Raw genomic sequence first — 13,740 nt, 5'->3', positions numbered from 1 at the left:
AGATGCTCTTTTGACAAGATGTTGTCTTTAGTACTAAACTCTATTGTGGAAAACTATGAAATTTGAACGGAAAGATTATGAGCACAACCACTACAGAGGATCATGGACGACACCAAGCAATTGCTTTGTAACCATGCAGTACTGTTAAGAGAAAAGTCTGGACACCAGTCATATACGGTAAAAATTTGTTACTCCCGTGTCTTATAAATCATTTAGCAGTCTCAGCTAAATGCCTTTCAGGTCTAAGCTGGAAGCAGAAAACAGTTGCCCTTGGACTTGAGTATAATAGTCATGGTTCCTTTCATTTCTAATTGTTCCATCATTTCGTTTTTCTAAAAAAAGGTTTTACTTTTGCAAGCAACTTCAACTGTCATGCCTGCTTTACTAAATGAGGACTTAATTTCCATCCCCCACTTCTCCTTTGTGGTGAGTTTGGTCACTATTCTGTCCAAGCTTGCTCCCAGAAAGGGCTTCTCCTTGGATAGCAAAATACCAACTTCTTCCACCTTTACATTTATTTTGTCTTTCTCCGTTTCCTTGATGTAAAGGTTAACAGCTTTCTCCTCGCTTTCAATGCCATATTGGACAGCTTCTGTGGTGAAATTTGAATAAAGCATAGCTTTAAGTTTGTTACTTGGCTCCACTTTGGTTTTGGCAGCTTTTCCAAAATTTGAAGCTGTCAACACTGACTTTCTCTTCTCAAACCAAAATTTGTTTTTGTTCTGACCCCTTGTAAGTGTTTCAGTCTCTCTGATCTCTTCGTCAGTAACTGTCATGTTAGATACATACTCATCTACAATCTCTCGAAATCGATTGGTAGCAATATCGTAGTTGTCAGTGAAGGGTGTGCCCTCTTGGACCTCTTGACCCCCCTCCTCTTCATTAAAATCTGATTGATCAGCACCTGCGCATTTCGACTCGATGTCATGGAACATGAAAAAAGAACTTGATGGTAAACAGTTTTGAAGGTTGTCAGCTAGGAATAGCTGCCTTCAGAAAGGCACTGATTAACAACAACCCATTACAAACTTGTACAGTGCCCTATCCACTAGGCCACAATCACCTCCTTATTTTAAATATTAACATTATATGGCCGCCATGAACACACTCTATTCGTAATAACTTTTTATCATTTCATTGTTGTTTCACTTGAAGAAAACAGTTTGAACAACTTTTTCAGTCAGTAATTATATACAACCTAGTCACCTGCTTGGTGATGCTGGGCATGTGTCTTGCATGACAACACAAGACCCTGAAGGCTAGAAATTGAACCACACCAAATCTACCAAATGTTAAGCCTACAGGTATACACCTTTTAGTGACAGAATATGTTTCAGTCCCAATAAGTCAACATTTGAACACTAACATGAAAGTTTTTCCAACAAATCATCTAGGCTTGGGGTTGAGCTGATCTGTGTCTCTTGTTGGTTTTTCCCCTTTTGTCTATATCTGGCTAAATAAAAATGTAAAAATAAACTCAGTTCATCAGTGGGTACTATTATTAAGATAGCTTTATGTTATCCTAACTTGCCTATAACATACACTGATATGTTTTAAGAATTTTAATAATTAATACAGCAAATGTATTAAGTTAATTAAAATTGAAATAATTCAGAAAATGTTAAGTTGCTGCTAGAATGAATCTGCAGCTATGCCAAAAAACCTAATGATAAATTACTACCTAAAAATTACTTCAAAGTGAAAAAAAAAAAAATAATCACAAACCCTGTTTGTGGTCATCTTTAGTTGTTGTCTTTTCATTTACTTAAGAGGGGTTTGCTCTACGGACCGACTAAGGGTATGCAAAATAGCAAAGACCGATTTTCCCAAACTTTGCCAGAATAAAGGCCTCGGTAAACTAGTTCTAAAAATATAAGTTTCGGGTCGCTAAGAATTTTTTTGATTTTTTAGTAGAATTTTTAACATTTTGCCGGTGGCGGCACGCTAAATCAACGCCGAAATAGCGACTTTTGTGGAAGCAGTTGTTTATATATTAAAAGCGTCCTAGAAAATAATTACCAAGGAACTCAAAACCTATCATTTCCTCTACCTATAAGTGGTGTCAAAATTATGTGGAACAAAACCTGGAATTTTTAACGGAATTTTTAAGTTTATACATTTTGACAGTCGTAGCAACAGCCGAATTTTGCCTAAATTCACGGGTCAAAAAATCGCTCTGGTACACTACTTTACCCTTCAAGACTATACGCCGTAGAAAGAGAAATTTCCCATCTACAGTTTCCACGAAAAAAAAATTGGGATAAACGAAACGACGAATTTTAAGAGCGTTTTGAAAGTAGGTCATTCGAGTCATATGAGTGACCTTTTGACCTTCCGTGTCAATGAACAACAACTAACGGAAGGTCTTCGAATGTTACGTTTCTTCGTTAAAAAGACTTGTAATTTTAACTTTGTTGCATGCTTTTAAATAAAAGGAAACCATGTTTTTTGTGGTGGAATTGCGTATTTGCTATGTTGGCGAATTTGTTCGAAACTTTCGCGAGAGTTTTGAAATGCAAGCTTATCTTCTGCTTTGAGCGGTTCCGGTACGTAGATTACCAAATTATACATTCAAATCTGCTTTCAACGAGAATGTGGCATCTACAACGAAGTAAATGCCAAATCACTGAGCAATACAGAAATATTTCTTACCTTTATGACTTTTCCTAGTCCAGAAACCACATTATTCGTACCAAAATACGGAGCGAAATGCCTCTTCATGTCTTCTTGTCGCACGCGATCATGTTTAACGTCCATGTTAACGATTAACTTGGCAAAACCGCATAATTCAACAGGAAGTACAGTTCACTGAGGCTTCCTTGGTAGTGCAGCAGCGCATTTCCCCGATCTTACTTTGACATCTCAAATACTCGACGCTGTCAGCTGAGTTCTGAGATGTGATGTGAATGTGCAAAGCTAGACTGGATAACTCCAATTCACCCCGGAAGTGGCGCGGCCACAAAGTTACTTGGCAAAACCGCATAATTCAACAGGAAGTACAGTTCGCTGAGGCTTTCTTCGTAGTGCAGCAGCGCGTTTTCCCGGTGTTACTTGAATTGGGCATCTTAAATTCTCGACGCTCTCGGTCAACAGAAGTGGTCTTTTGCTTGTCTTTTGGGAATGTTAACGATTTGTAAAGTAAAGCCACAGGCTACCCAGCTGTACGTAAAGGTTGCTAATCAATTAAAAAAAATATTATACACAAAAGCAAAAATTTCGTGAGCATTTTGAGCACAGTAAAAGTTGCTTCATTAATCGACTTCATTAAATGGTAAGTGGAAATATAGTTTGTAAGCGAATGTATAGGTATATGTGTCTTAAGTATATTTATTTTTTTGACGTTCTTATTGAAATTATGTTAAACTTTACAGGCAAATTCCATCGTCCATGCGACATTATTCAGCTCTAAGAAACTGCGGTAAAAAATATACCGTCATACGTTGTACGTGCATTTACTATTAATCCACAATGAAATATCTTTATTGTTTGGTTTATACCACATGGTCACCAAGCTGTACAATTCAAGTGGAAAACAGATGTGGCAAATGTCAAAGCCTCTACTTACAGGCACTACCCTTTACAATTTCCTTAAATCAACCAGCTACTTCTCCAAAAAGCTAGCCAATTGTATTCAGATGACAATATGACATGTGTCTTACTCCCTACTAAGAGCCACACCCCCTTTACAATCCCCTTAGCCAACAACCTATACAGTTCAATGACAAAAAATGACAATTTGACAGGTGTCTTCCTCTCTACTTAGAGCCACGCCCTTTACAACTTCCCCTTTGGCGAACAAGCTATACAATTCATGTGATAGCAGATGAGAATTTGCTGGTGTCTTACTCTCAACTAAGAGCCACACCCCTATAAAAAATACCCTTAGCGAACAAGCTTTAACAATTCAAGTGAAAGCAGATGGCAATTTGACAGGTGCCTTTCTCTCTACTTAGAGCCACACCCCTTCTACCCTTTCGCGAACAAGTTACACAATTCAAGTAATGCTAGATGACAATTTGACAGGTGTCTTACTCTCTACTTAAAGCTAAACCCCTTTACAAACTACCCTTAGTGAACAAGCTATACAATTCAAGTGATAACAGATGACAATTTGACAGGTGTCTTAATCTCTACTCAGAGCCACCCCCATTTACAATCTCCTCTTAGTCAACAATCTATACACCCCTTCACAATTTCACCCGGCCTAAGCCAACAAACTATACACTAAGCAATCTTAGAAAACAGGCTTTCTAATTCAAATGAAAAAAGACCTCAACATGACTGCTGTCTTATTTGCTACAACAGCTGCAACCCTTTACAATCTCCTCTAAGGAGAAAAGAAACTCCGCTTTGCGGGTTGCGATGAATCCGTCGGTGGAAACGCCAAAGAACTCGCAAACAGTCTTGAGCATAGCTATACTCAATGCTTTCATTCTCCCCTTCTTGTGCATGTCACACAGGTTTAAGTTGTCATAAACGATGGGGTGTCGTAGCTGCACGTCATCCAGTACAACCTGGTGGGCATCGCAAAACTCTTGCTCTACTTCCACAGCTCTAATATCTTCGTCGGTAGTTGCCACAGCGTTGCGCAACTTAGCTGCTGTTCTTGAAAAGAATGACCCTATCTGCTGTGCAGTTAGGAAATCGTCTTTGGAGAACAACCTCGACCCGTCTGCCTTCTTTGCAAATCCATATCTTTAGAAACTTGCTCAGGGTTTTGTTTGTGACCAGTTTCCTGCCCAAGGTTGAACTTGTCCGCTAAGTACTTCCTTTGAGCTTCACTTAATCGTTTGGGCTTTTTGGCTGTTTTCAAGGCCCAACCCTCGGGTAAGCGTGCTCCCTCCGTCGCCTCAACTTCAGTTGTTTCTAGTGCTTTTGCGGAACTGACATCTTCTTGAAGGAGTATGTGGTATGACTTCTTTGCTTTGTCAAGTAATGTTCCTTTTTCTGGCAACATCTTGCATTTGCCAAAGGACATATGCTTCTCCAGACTTGAATACCTCTGATAAACCTTTACACAACCCTCATTTGGGCAGGAAAACAGAACGCTGGAATCTTCCACAGCATCACTGTTGTTTTCTTGTTCTTCAAACGTTTCATCGAGGCATGGCTTTTTTGAATTTTCTTGGGAAGCGCGGACAAAGCCACCAGGAGAGAACTGGCAGTCAAATCGGAAACTCTTCAGAATGTCAGGAACTATAAAAATAGAATGTCATGGTTAACTATTAAAATAAACTAAATCCCGCATAATTTTATACCCTTAGCTTTAAGTGTATATAACACTTTTTTATGAAATCTTTTATTGGCTCTTTTTTCTTTCGTTGATATGTTTCGATAAAGGCCTAGGATTGATATTTATTCTCATGATAAATGTTAAAAGTTATTTTTTACAATTGATCACACATCACTGCATTCATATGTTGTATCCTTTCACTACAGTCTAAGTAAGCTATTTCTCTTCTTTTGTGAGCAAACCCAAAAGGAAACTGGGTACTAGAAACATACTAGTTTTAAAGAATAAATCGTTGTTCGCTGCGTGGCACTTCTAACTGTCAATATTGCGAAAAAAAGTATATTGTAAGTGCCAAAAAGTTCATTATAAACCAAACGTTTCGGGCTTAGCCCTTCATCAGTGGTGAATTGGTCGTAAATAAAACGACCGTTAAAAATACGCCACGAGAGTATGTATTTAAAGTCATGTCTCTAGCACGCGCGCGCGCGCGAGAACCTCAATAGAAACGGAAATCTAAGTTGAGGCCGCCCGGATGGCAGGTGCCAAGTTGGAAAATTAAGCGCATCTCCTGCCGCTTTCTTTGCTTGTTACCGCCGCAGAGCTTGACGCCGCGGACCTGTGCGTCCGCTGAGCTGTGTCCGTTTGAGCTGAAATGCTCTGCGACGGGGAGGCCAGGCGCACTCTTGGTAATGCTTCTTAGATGTTCCCCAAAACATTCCCTTAGAGTGCGCCCGGTTTCGCCGATGTAAATGGCAGGGCAGCGGCGACATTAGATGCAGTAAATGAGTCCTGAGGACGAACACGTGAACAAATCCCGAATGTTAATAGAATCCTTTGGGCCCCGAATGTTGGTGTTACTCGAGATGTGGTCACACGTACGACAGCGGGAGTTTCCACAAGGATAAGGCCCTGAGCGTGCGGTAGCTTGCTTGGAGGCTGTGTGTACAAACGCCCCGTGCTCGATCCACCCACGGTAACACTCACTCGCTTAGCTGAGCTGAGCTGGTGCTCACCCTTAACGCGTTCTCGTTTAACGATGCCTTTTACTATCACAGTGGGAGGAGTCGCCATGGGCAGCAAAATGGACCCCAACTACGCATGTTTATTTGTAGGCTATGTGGAAGACCAAATCAGCCAACGGTACACCGATTTTGTTCCTCAGCTCCATAAGCGATACATCGACGATGTGGTAGGAGTCGCGTGTTGTGACCGTGTGGAACTTGAGGAATACATTGCATTTGTAGCTAACTTTCATCCCGCTCTGCAATTCACACATACCATCTCCGAAACCGAGTTACCTTTCCTGGGTATCAAATTGCGCATTTCTCGCCTGGTGACCGTCTCTCAACCTCCATTCAATACAAAGCCACTGATACCCACAGCTATCTTCATCACGACTCATAACATCCCCGCCACTGCAAAGAAAGCCTCCCGCACAGCCAGTTTTTACGCCTACGACGCCTCTGTTCCGACAACGCCGACTTTCTCAACCAAGCCCATGAGATGGCTTCTTTCTTTGAAAGGCGTGGCTACAATCCACAAACCCTCCAACACGACCTGGAGAAGATAAAAGATCTATCCCAGACCGACGCCCTCCGAAGGAACATCTCAACAGAGGAAAAGGTGAACAGGATTCCTTTGGTTCTCACATACCACCCTCTTAACAACAAAATCAAGCAAATCCTGCTAGACAACTTTAAAGTAGTCACTGAAGACCCCGCGACTACTCACATTTTCCCACAGCCGCCGATGGTCGCGTTTCGCCGAGATAGGAACTTGCGTTCAACGCTGGTACACACAGCCTCCAAGCAAGCTACCGCACGCTCAGGGTCTTATCCTTGTGGAAACTCCCGCTGTCGTACGTGTGACCACATTTCGAGTAACACCAACATTCGGGGCCCAAAGGATTCTATTAACATTCGGGATTTGTTCACGTGTTAGTCCTCAGGACTCATTTACTGCATCTCCTGTCGCCGTTGCCCTGCCATTTACATCGGCGAAACTGGGCGCACTCTAAGGGAACGTTTTGGGGAACATCTAAGAAGCATTACCAAGAGTGCGCCTGGCCTCCCCGTCGCAGAGCATTTCAGCTAAAACGGACACAGCTCAGCGGACGCACAGGTCCGCGGCGTCAACTTCTGCGGCGGTAACAAGCAAAGAAAGCGGCAGGAGATGCGCTTAATTTTCCATCTTGGCACCTGCCATCCGCGCGGCCTCAACTTAGATTTCCGTTTCTATTGAGGTTCTCGCGCGCGCGCGTGCGTGCTAGAGACATGACTTTAAATACATACTCTCGTGGCGTATTTTTAACGGTCGTTTTATTTACGACCATTTCACCACTGATGAAGGGCTAAGCCCAAAACGTTTGGTTTATAATGAACTTTTTGGCACTTATAATATACTTTTTTTCGCAATATTACTAGAAACAAAGTCCACTTTCGTCACGCATTTGTCACGCATGCGTCACGCTTCAATTCCACGTTTAAAAGTCGCTATGCACCTGCCAGGTGCGGTGACCCAACGGTTAGTAGCTCCGAACCGAGCGCTACAAGTTCGAGCCCTTACCGGGGTCACTGTTGTGTTCTTGAGCAGGACACTTTACTCTCACAGTACCTCTCTCTACCTTGGGTACCGGCGAGTTAATGGTGGGGATAACCCTCTGTTGGACTACCATCCTAGGCTACCCATGCCACGGGAACCAAGATAAGCTCCGGGTGTAATTTATGGTCCACTATTTTTTATGCAGACCTTACTTTATCTTACATAAAAGTAAAGATCAGTAAAAATTTTATGCTAATTGGTAATTATTAATTATTAATGTGCCTTCAGTCAGATTCACGAGAATCATACATGTCTTGCCGGACTTGAGTGCTTGAGAATAAAACTAAGCGGGTAATTATTTGTTACTAACATTTCCGTACAACTACAACATACCTGCTCGTACTAGTAATAGCTTTGGCTCCGAGTCTAAAGAAGCGTCTCGAACGTCGTACGCACGTAGATGCCCTTGTATATCTTTGGTACATTTAGCAATGACGACACTATTCGAATTTGACGGATTGTGAATGAATGAATGAAATACTTTATTAAAGTGTCTGAAGTATTTAGCTTAAAAAAAACTAATTGTGGACACTATTTACATTATTATATATCTAAGCTATTTAAAGTTAAAAATTTACACTTAAATCTAGAGAAGAAAACTGAAGAATCGTACTACATACATTAATAAATAAATAAATCAATAAATACAATAGAATATAAAATTATCATAAAAGTAGGTGAAAGATAAAAATTGCAGTTAAGAGTTAAACACTAGGAGAATGTGGTCCACACTAGGACCACATTCTCCCCCTGCAATCTGTCCATATTCACACGTGGCCATAAGCAAAAGCCGGCACAGTCGTTTCTGTCAAAATGAACTGCACTGGAGTGACAGCAAGTTTAATCGGTAGTTTAAAAATTGCTTCGTGGCCGCGCCACTTGGAGTTATCCAGTCTAGCTTTGTACATTCCCATCACATCTAAGAACTCAGCTGACAGCGTCGAGTATTTGAGATGTCAAAGTAAGATCGGGGAAATGCGCTGCTGCACTACCAAGGAAGCCTCAGTGAACTGTACTTCCTGTTGAATTATGCGGTTTTGCCAAGTTAATCGTTAACATGGACGTTACATTGAAACATGATCGCGTGCGACAAGAAGACATGAAGAGGCATTTCGCTCCGTATTTTGGTACAAATAATGTGGTTTCTGGACTAGGAAAAGTCATAAAGGTAAGAAATGTTTCTTTATTGCTCAGTGATTTGGCATTTACTTCGTTGTAGATGCCACATTCTCGTTACATTACGTTGAAAGCAGATTCGAATGTATAATTTGGTAATCAACGTACCGGAACCGCTCAAAGCAGAAGATAAGCTCGCATTTCAAAACTCTCGCGAAAGTTTCGAACAAATTCGACAACATAGCAAATACGCAATTCCACCACAAAAAACATGGTTTCCTTTTATTTAAAAGTATGCAATAAAGTGAAAATTACACGTCTTTTAACGAAGAAACGTAACATTCGAAGACCTTCCGTTAGTTGTTGTTATTGACACGGCAGGTCAAAAGGTCACTCATGTGACTCGAGTGACCTATTTTCAAAACGCTCTCAAAATTCGTCGTTTCGTTTATCCCAATTTTTTTTTCGTGGAAACTGTAGATGGGAAATTTCTCTTTCTACGGCGTATAGTCTTGAAGGGAAAAGTCGTGTACCAGAGTGATTTTTTGACCCGTGAATTTAGGCAAAATTCGGCTGTTGCTACGACTGTCAAAATATATAAACTTAAAAATTCCGTTAAAAATTCCAGGTTTTGTTCCACATAATTTGAACACCACTTATAGGCAGAGGAAATGAAAGGTTTTAAGTTCCTTGGTAATTTTTTTCTAGGACGCTTTTAATATATGAATAACAGCTTCCACAAAAGTCGCTATTTCGGCGTTGATTTAGCGTGCCGCCACCGGCAAAATATTAAAAATTCTACTAAAAAATCAAAAAAATTCTTAACGACCCGAAACTTATATTTTTAGAACTAGTTTACCGAGGCCTTTATTCTGGCAAAGTTTGGGAAAATCGGTCTTTGCTATCTTGCATACCTTAGTCGGTCCGTAGAGCAAACCCCTCTTAAAACCCAATTAATCTCGAAGAGTCAAGAATTAAGAACAAAATCACACATACTGGTTCTTATGCATAAGGAGCCTATATTACTTAAATTTAAAAGGCGGCTCTTAATAAATTGGTTCTAGTGCGCAGTGTCAACTATAATGTAAATGTACGAAAATGATTAGTTTTTTCTAGTTACATGTTCTATGTAAATATATAAAGTAAATACCTTCACAAAAAGAAGCATATAAATTTATAAACAGTTGTCCCTCCCTGCAGGGTGCTTCCTTCGTAGAGTTATCTCCAACAAAATCGTATGCCACCCCAGGGGTGCCATACTTGTGGATGTTATGGCCTCCACCATGCTTCCGATGCATGAGAACAATGACATTATAGTCATGGTGAAGGCGAAGGACATCAGCCTGAAATCCAACAGTATAATTGATATGCACTATTAGCTAATGAGTCCATAATTATGTAAAAAATTTATAAACAATTCAAACCTCTTGATAAACATAATAATAAAGTTACATGTAAATGTCCAGTGCAACATCAACAGGAATATTTGAAAAGCTTAATAATTATAATATGTTTTATTATTGTAGCCTAACTACAACTAGTTAGGCTAATATATGTACATACTCTGTAATGTAGCTTGTCGGTTTCATGGGTGGAGCTGGTTTTCCCTCTCTTTAATACTTTGTTCCAGTCCTTCTTTTTTTTTTTCAAACTGAAAATTGCAGGTTGAGGTTCTACATTTTTTTAAAGCAACAGGGCATTCAGCAGAACAAGACGAGCATTTCTAAAAAGAATTAAAGAACAAACAAGATTATAATAAAATGGCGAGCAAAGCTTTGAAGATCATAATATTCTAGTTTATTCTAGTATAATCTTATTAGCATTTAAAAATTCTATAGCTTTGGCATTGATATTATTTGTTAATCAAATGTTCAGTTGTAAAACATATCCATACCCACGCAATGGATGGTTATTGAAACATGATTCCGAGGGGAAGGGGGGTCGCATTAGCCAAAGTTTTCAAGGAAAATATGAAACTTAACTGAAAATTCCAAGAGGGGGGGGGGGGGGTTATGGGAGGGTTCAAACCAAGTTTTAGCGTGGGTTTGGAAGCTAATTTTAACCGAAAAAAAAAATTGGTTCATGTTTTCAGCTGTGCACCATTGAGCTATGGTGCATTTGGGAAGTTTAGAAAGCACTCAAGAAGCCAGAGCAACACAAGGCGTTTGTTTAAGCAACTTACACTTCTACTCTGACTTATTCTTAAGCTTAATTCTTTCATGATCTCTGAAACTCAATGAGGCATGCTAAAGCATGAACCAGTTGTTAATTTAAAGTACACAAATCTGACTTGTTCTGTGAAATGCTTTCTAGTTGTAACTAATTAGCAATTAGATTATGAGCGAATCCCTCGTCAAAAAAAGAAGCGATAGAATTGATAGAAAACAATCTAATTGTTTTAATAGTATAAATTTACTGGTTGTTCAAAATTGATCAAGCAACAACACTACTCAAATCTCCTTCCGAGACAGTCTTTTGAATCAATTTGTAAGTTACTTGTAAATGAGGAAGCATACGATACATACCACCATTTTGTTGAGAATTTATAAAAATAAGAATTTTAAGCTGTTTTTCGTTACTAAATTTTCGGTGACTCCTGTTGACCTTCATCAGAGCTAGAAATTTGTTGAGAGTCTCTACTCATGTTCTATCACAGATTATAGTTCACCACTAAATTTTCTCAGATCTTGATTGCCTTAAATTGCTCAACTGGCGCGATAGTGCCTGCGTGCAGAGGGCACTTTCAGCCCATAATGCCTGGATGGATAGTGCCCACTCATGATTTTTTTTTTGTTACAAGCTGGCATTTAGTAATTCTTCTCTGGTCTTGTTTTGTTTGTTACATCTAGTCGGTTTCTTGTCTGATTTTGTTTCATTTGCTAAATTTCGTCTTTTGAACCTTCAATACTAGTTACCACTTGGAAAGTTGACATTCTTAACACTTCGCTTCTTCGCTTCTTGGGAAATATGTATGTACTGTTATTAAGTTATCAAGGTTATTGTGGCTGGCAAATTTTATTATAAATTTGACTACCTTACCCATATAAAAGCTGGATTAGAGATTGATTGGTTTTATTTAAAGAACAGTTCAATTGGATATGCCACAGAGAATGGGGAGAAAATTTGAACATTGAATCTTTGATATGTTAAAAGAAAAATCACACAATTTATCAGCCATAGAATAGAATAAAATAAATGAAATACTCCAGACAAAACATTTATCACTGTGGCTAATTTAATCGCAGCAGTTATATATGCTTAATAAAACTTACAATTTAATAGACTATAAGGATGTACAAAAGTAGTTGAAATACTGTTGCAATAGTATTGTGATAGTAGTGACAACATTGCAACAGTATTGTGAAAGTGTTATGCCCCTTTATGAAACTCTCCAAGAGGGGAATTAACAAAATCTTTGACTGCCATTTTAAAAGGGAGAAGACCTTGGAGGCAAATATATAAAACATACAAGTTGGAGAAGTTGAACAAGAGCTAGGCATTTCTTCATTCAAGAAAAAGGCTGCAGCAGGTCAATTTAAAACTTTGGCAACTATCAATAATGAATGTTACTATCGCGATAATCATTTAATATTACACTTGCAGTTGTTGTGTTGCTATCCCAACACTTGCACTATGCATCGATAGGTTGATGTATTGTTATATGCCTACGATATGGTGGTAAAATGTCTGGCCATAACCTGGGGGTAGCCGGCATGTTGCGATGTCCCTTGATTCTGAAGACATATGCGAAATAACTTAAAGCTGTTGCTGTTGTTATTTTGTACTGTGTATAGTTGTTGCTTTTTTTCTACAAGGAACTGGTTTATCACAAAGTTGTAAGCAGACCTCAAACATTTCAAGGGGCGAAGATAAATAATGTTTTTAATATGAGGGTCTAGGGGATCAATACAGCTCCCCAGGTAAATTTTTAAAAACTGACCCCCACCTCAATGAATGTATTCTGAGTTACTTTATGCTACATTTATCAAATATTCGCGAGCCAATTTTTAAATATTATAATTAAGTGTACAAATGTTTAATGTCACTGTCGGCTTATAAAGTTTTTTTGTGTCGCTGTCAAATTTTTGCAACGTGATTGCATCGCTTGTGTCGCTGTTAAAAAAATAATGTTGATGTATATCGTTTTCGCCCTTTGAAGGTACATAAAAACATTCAATACAAAGTGCAGTGAAATAGCCACTTACCCTAAACGTCTTTCTGGATACAGACTGCTTTCCTGAGAAGGGAACATTGGAAAAGCATTGACTGCCATGCATACATAAATTTTAATTAGCTTAGTTTCAAAGTGGCGCGAAAGGGCGATTTATGTATGCATTTATGCATGGGGTTTATATTCGATTATTTGATAAAAGCGAGTGACTTAATTGTGTGTGTTCATTTGAAAACTAATATCAAAAACTAATACGTACCTTTCGGAGTTTCCACATGCACACTTGATCCTGCGCCACCTAAACTTGAAGAGCTGGAAGCATCGCTTGCAGAAATATCCGCCATTTTTTTTTCCTTTCGGCAGGTGTGACGACAGGGACCTGGGTTTGATGTACAGGAATGACCCGGAGAATGTTCATAACAATCATTTTCGGACGTGTGGTCAATTGATCCTATTGATCATTCTCACCGGGAGGATATGTTGATGAAACAGAGGGAATATTTGTTTGTTCTAAACGAAGTACTAGCCGAGAGCATGTGCGAGGTGCGAGATGTCAGCTGTTTTTGCAGACGACTCAAGTTTGCAGTGTTTCGGCATTCAGGTTAGTGGTAATGTCTGT

At 39.4% G+C, this 13,740-nt stretch overlaps 1 long non-coding RNA gene and 1 pseudogene across 1 annotated transcript; both read right to left on the bottom strand.

Annotated features, from left to right (window-relative positions):
* Positions 1 to 225: 225 nt before the first annotated feature.
* Positions 226 to 2,757, bottom strand: LOC144648393 (uncharacterized; annotated as a pseudogene).
* A 7,259-nt stretch (positions 2,758 to 10,016) lies between these two features.
* LOC144652334 (uncharacterized) lies at positions 10,017 to 13,465 on the bottom strand. The gene is made up of 4 exons (XR_013570476.1): positions 13,381 to 13,465; positions 13,156 to 13,187; positions 10,514 to 10,673; positions 10,017 to 10,293 (listed from the first exon to the last, which is right to left on the bottom strand). It is a non-coding gene; the product is annotated as an uncharacterized LOC144652334 (long non-coding RNA).
* Between the last annotated feature and the right edge of the window lie 275 nt (positions 13,466 to 13,740).

The sequence above is a fragment of the Oculina patagonica genome, chromosome 4 (genome assembly GCF_052425735.1).
Source record: "Oculina patagonica isolate OP01 chromosome 4, crgOcupat, whole genome shotgun sequence".
In the NCBI taxonomy this organism is placed as follows: domain Eukaryota; kingdom Metazoa; phylum Cnidaria; class Anthozoa; order Scleractinia; family Oculinidae; genus Oculina; species Oculina patagonica.
This window is presented reverse-complemented; position numbering and strand designations above follow the sequence as displayed.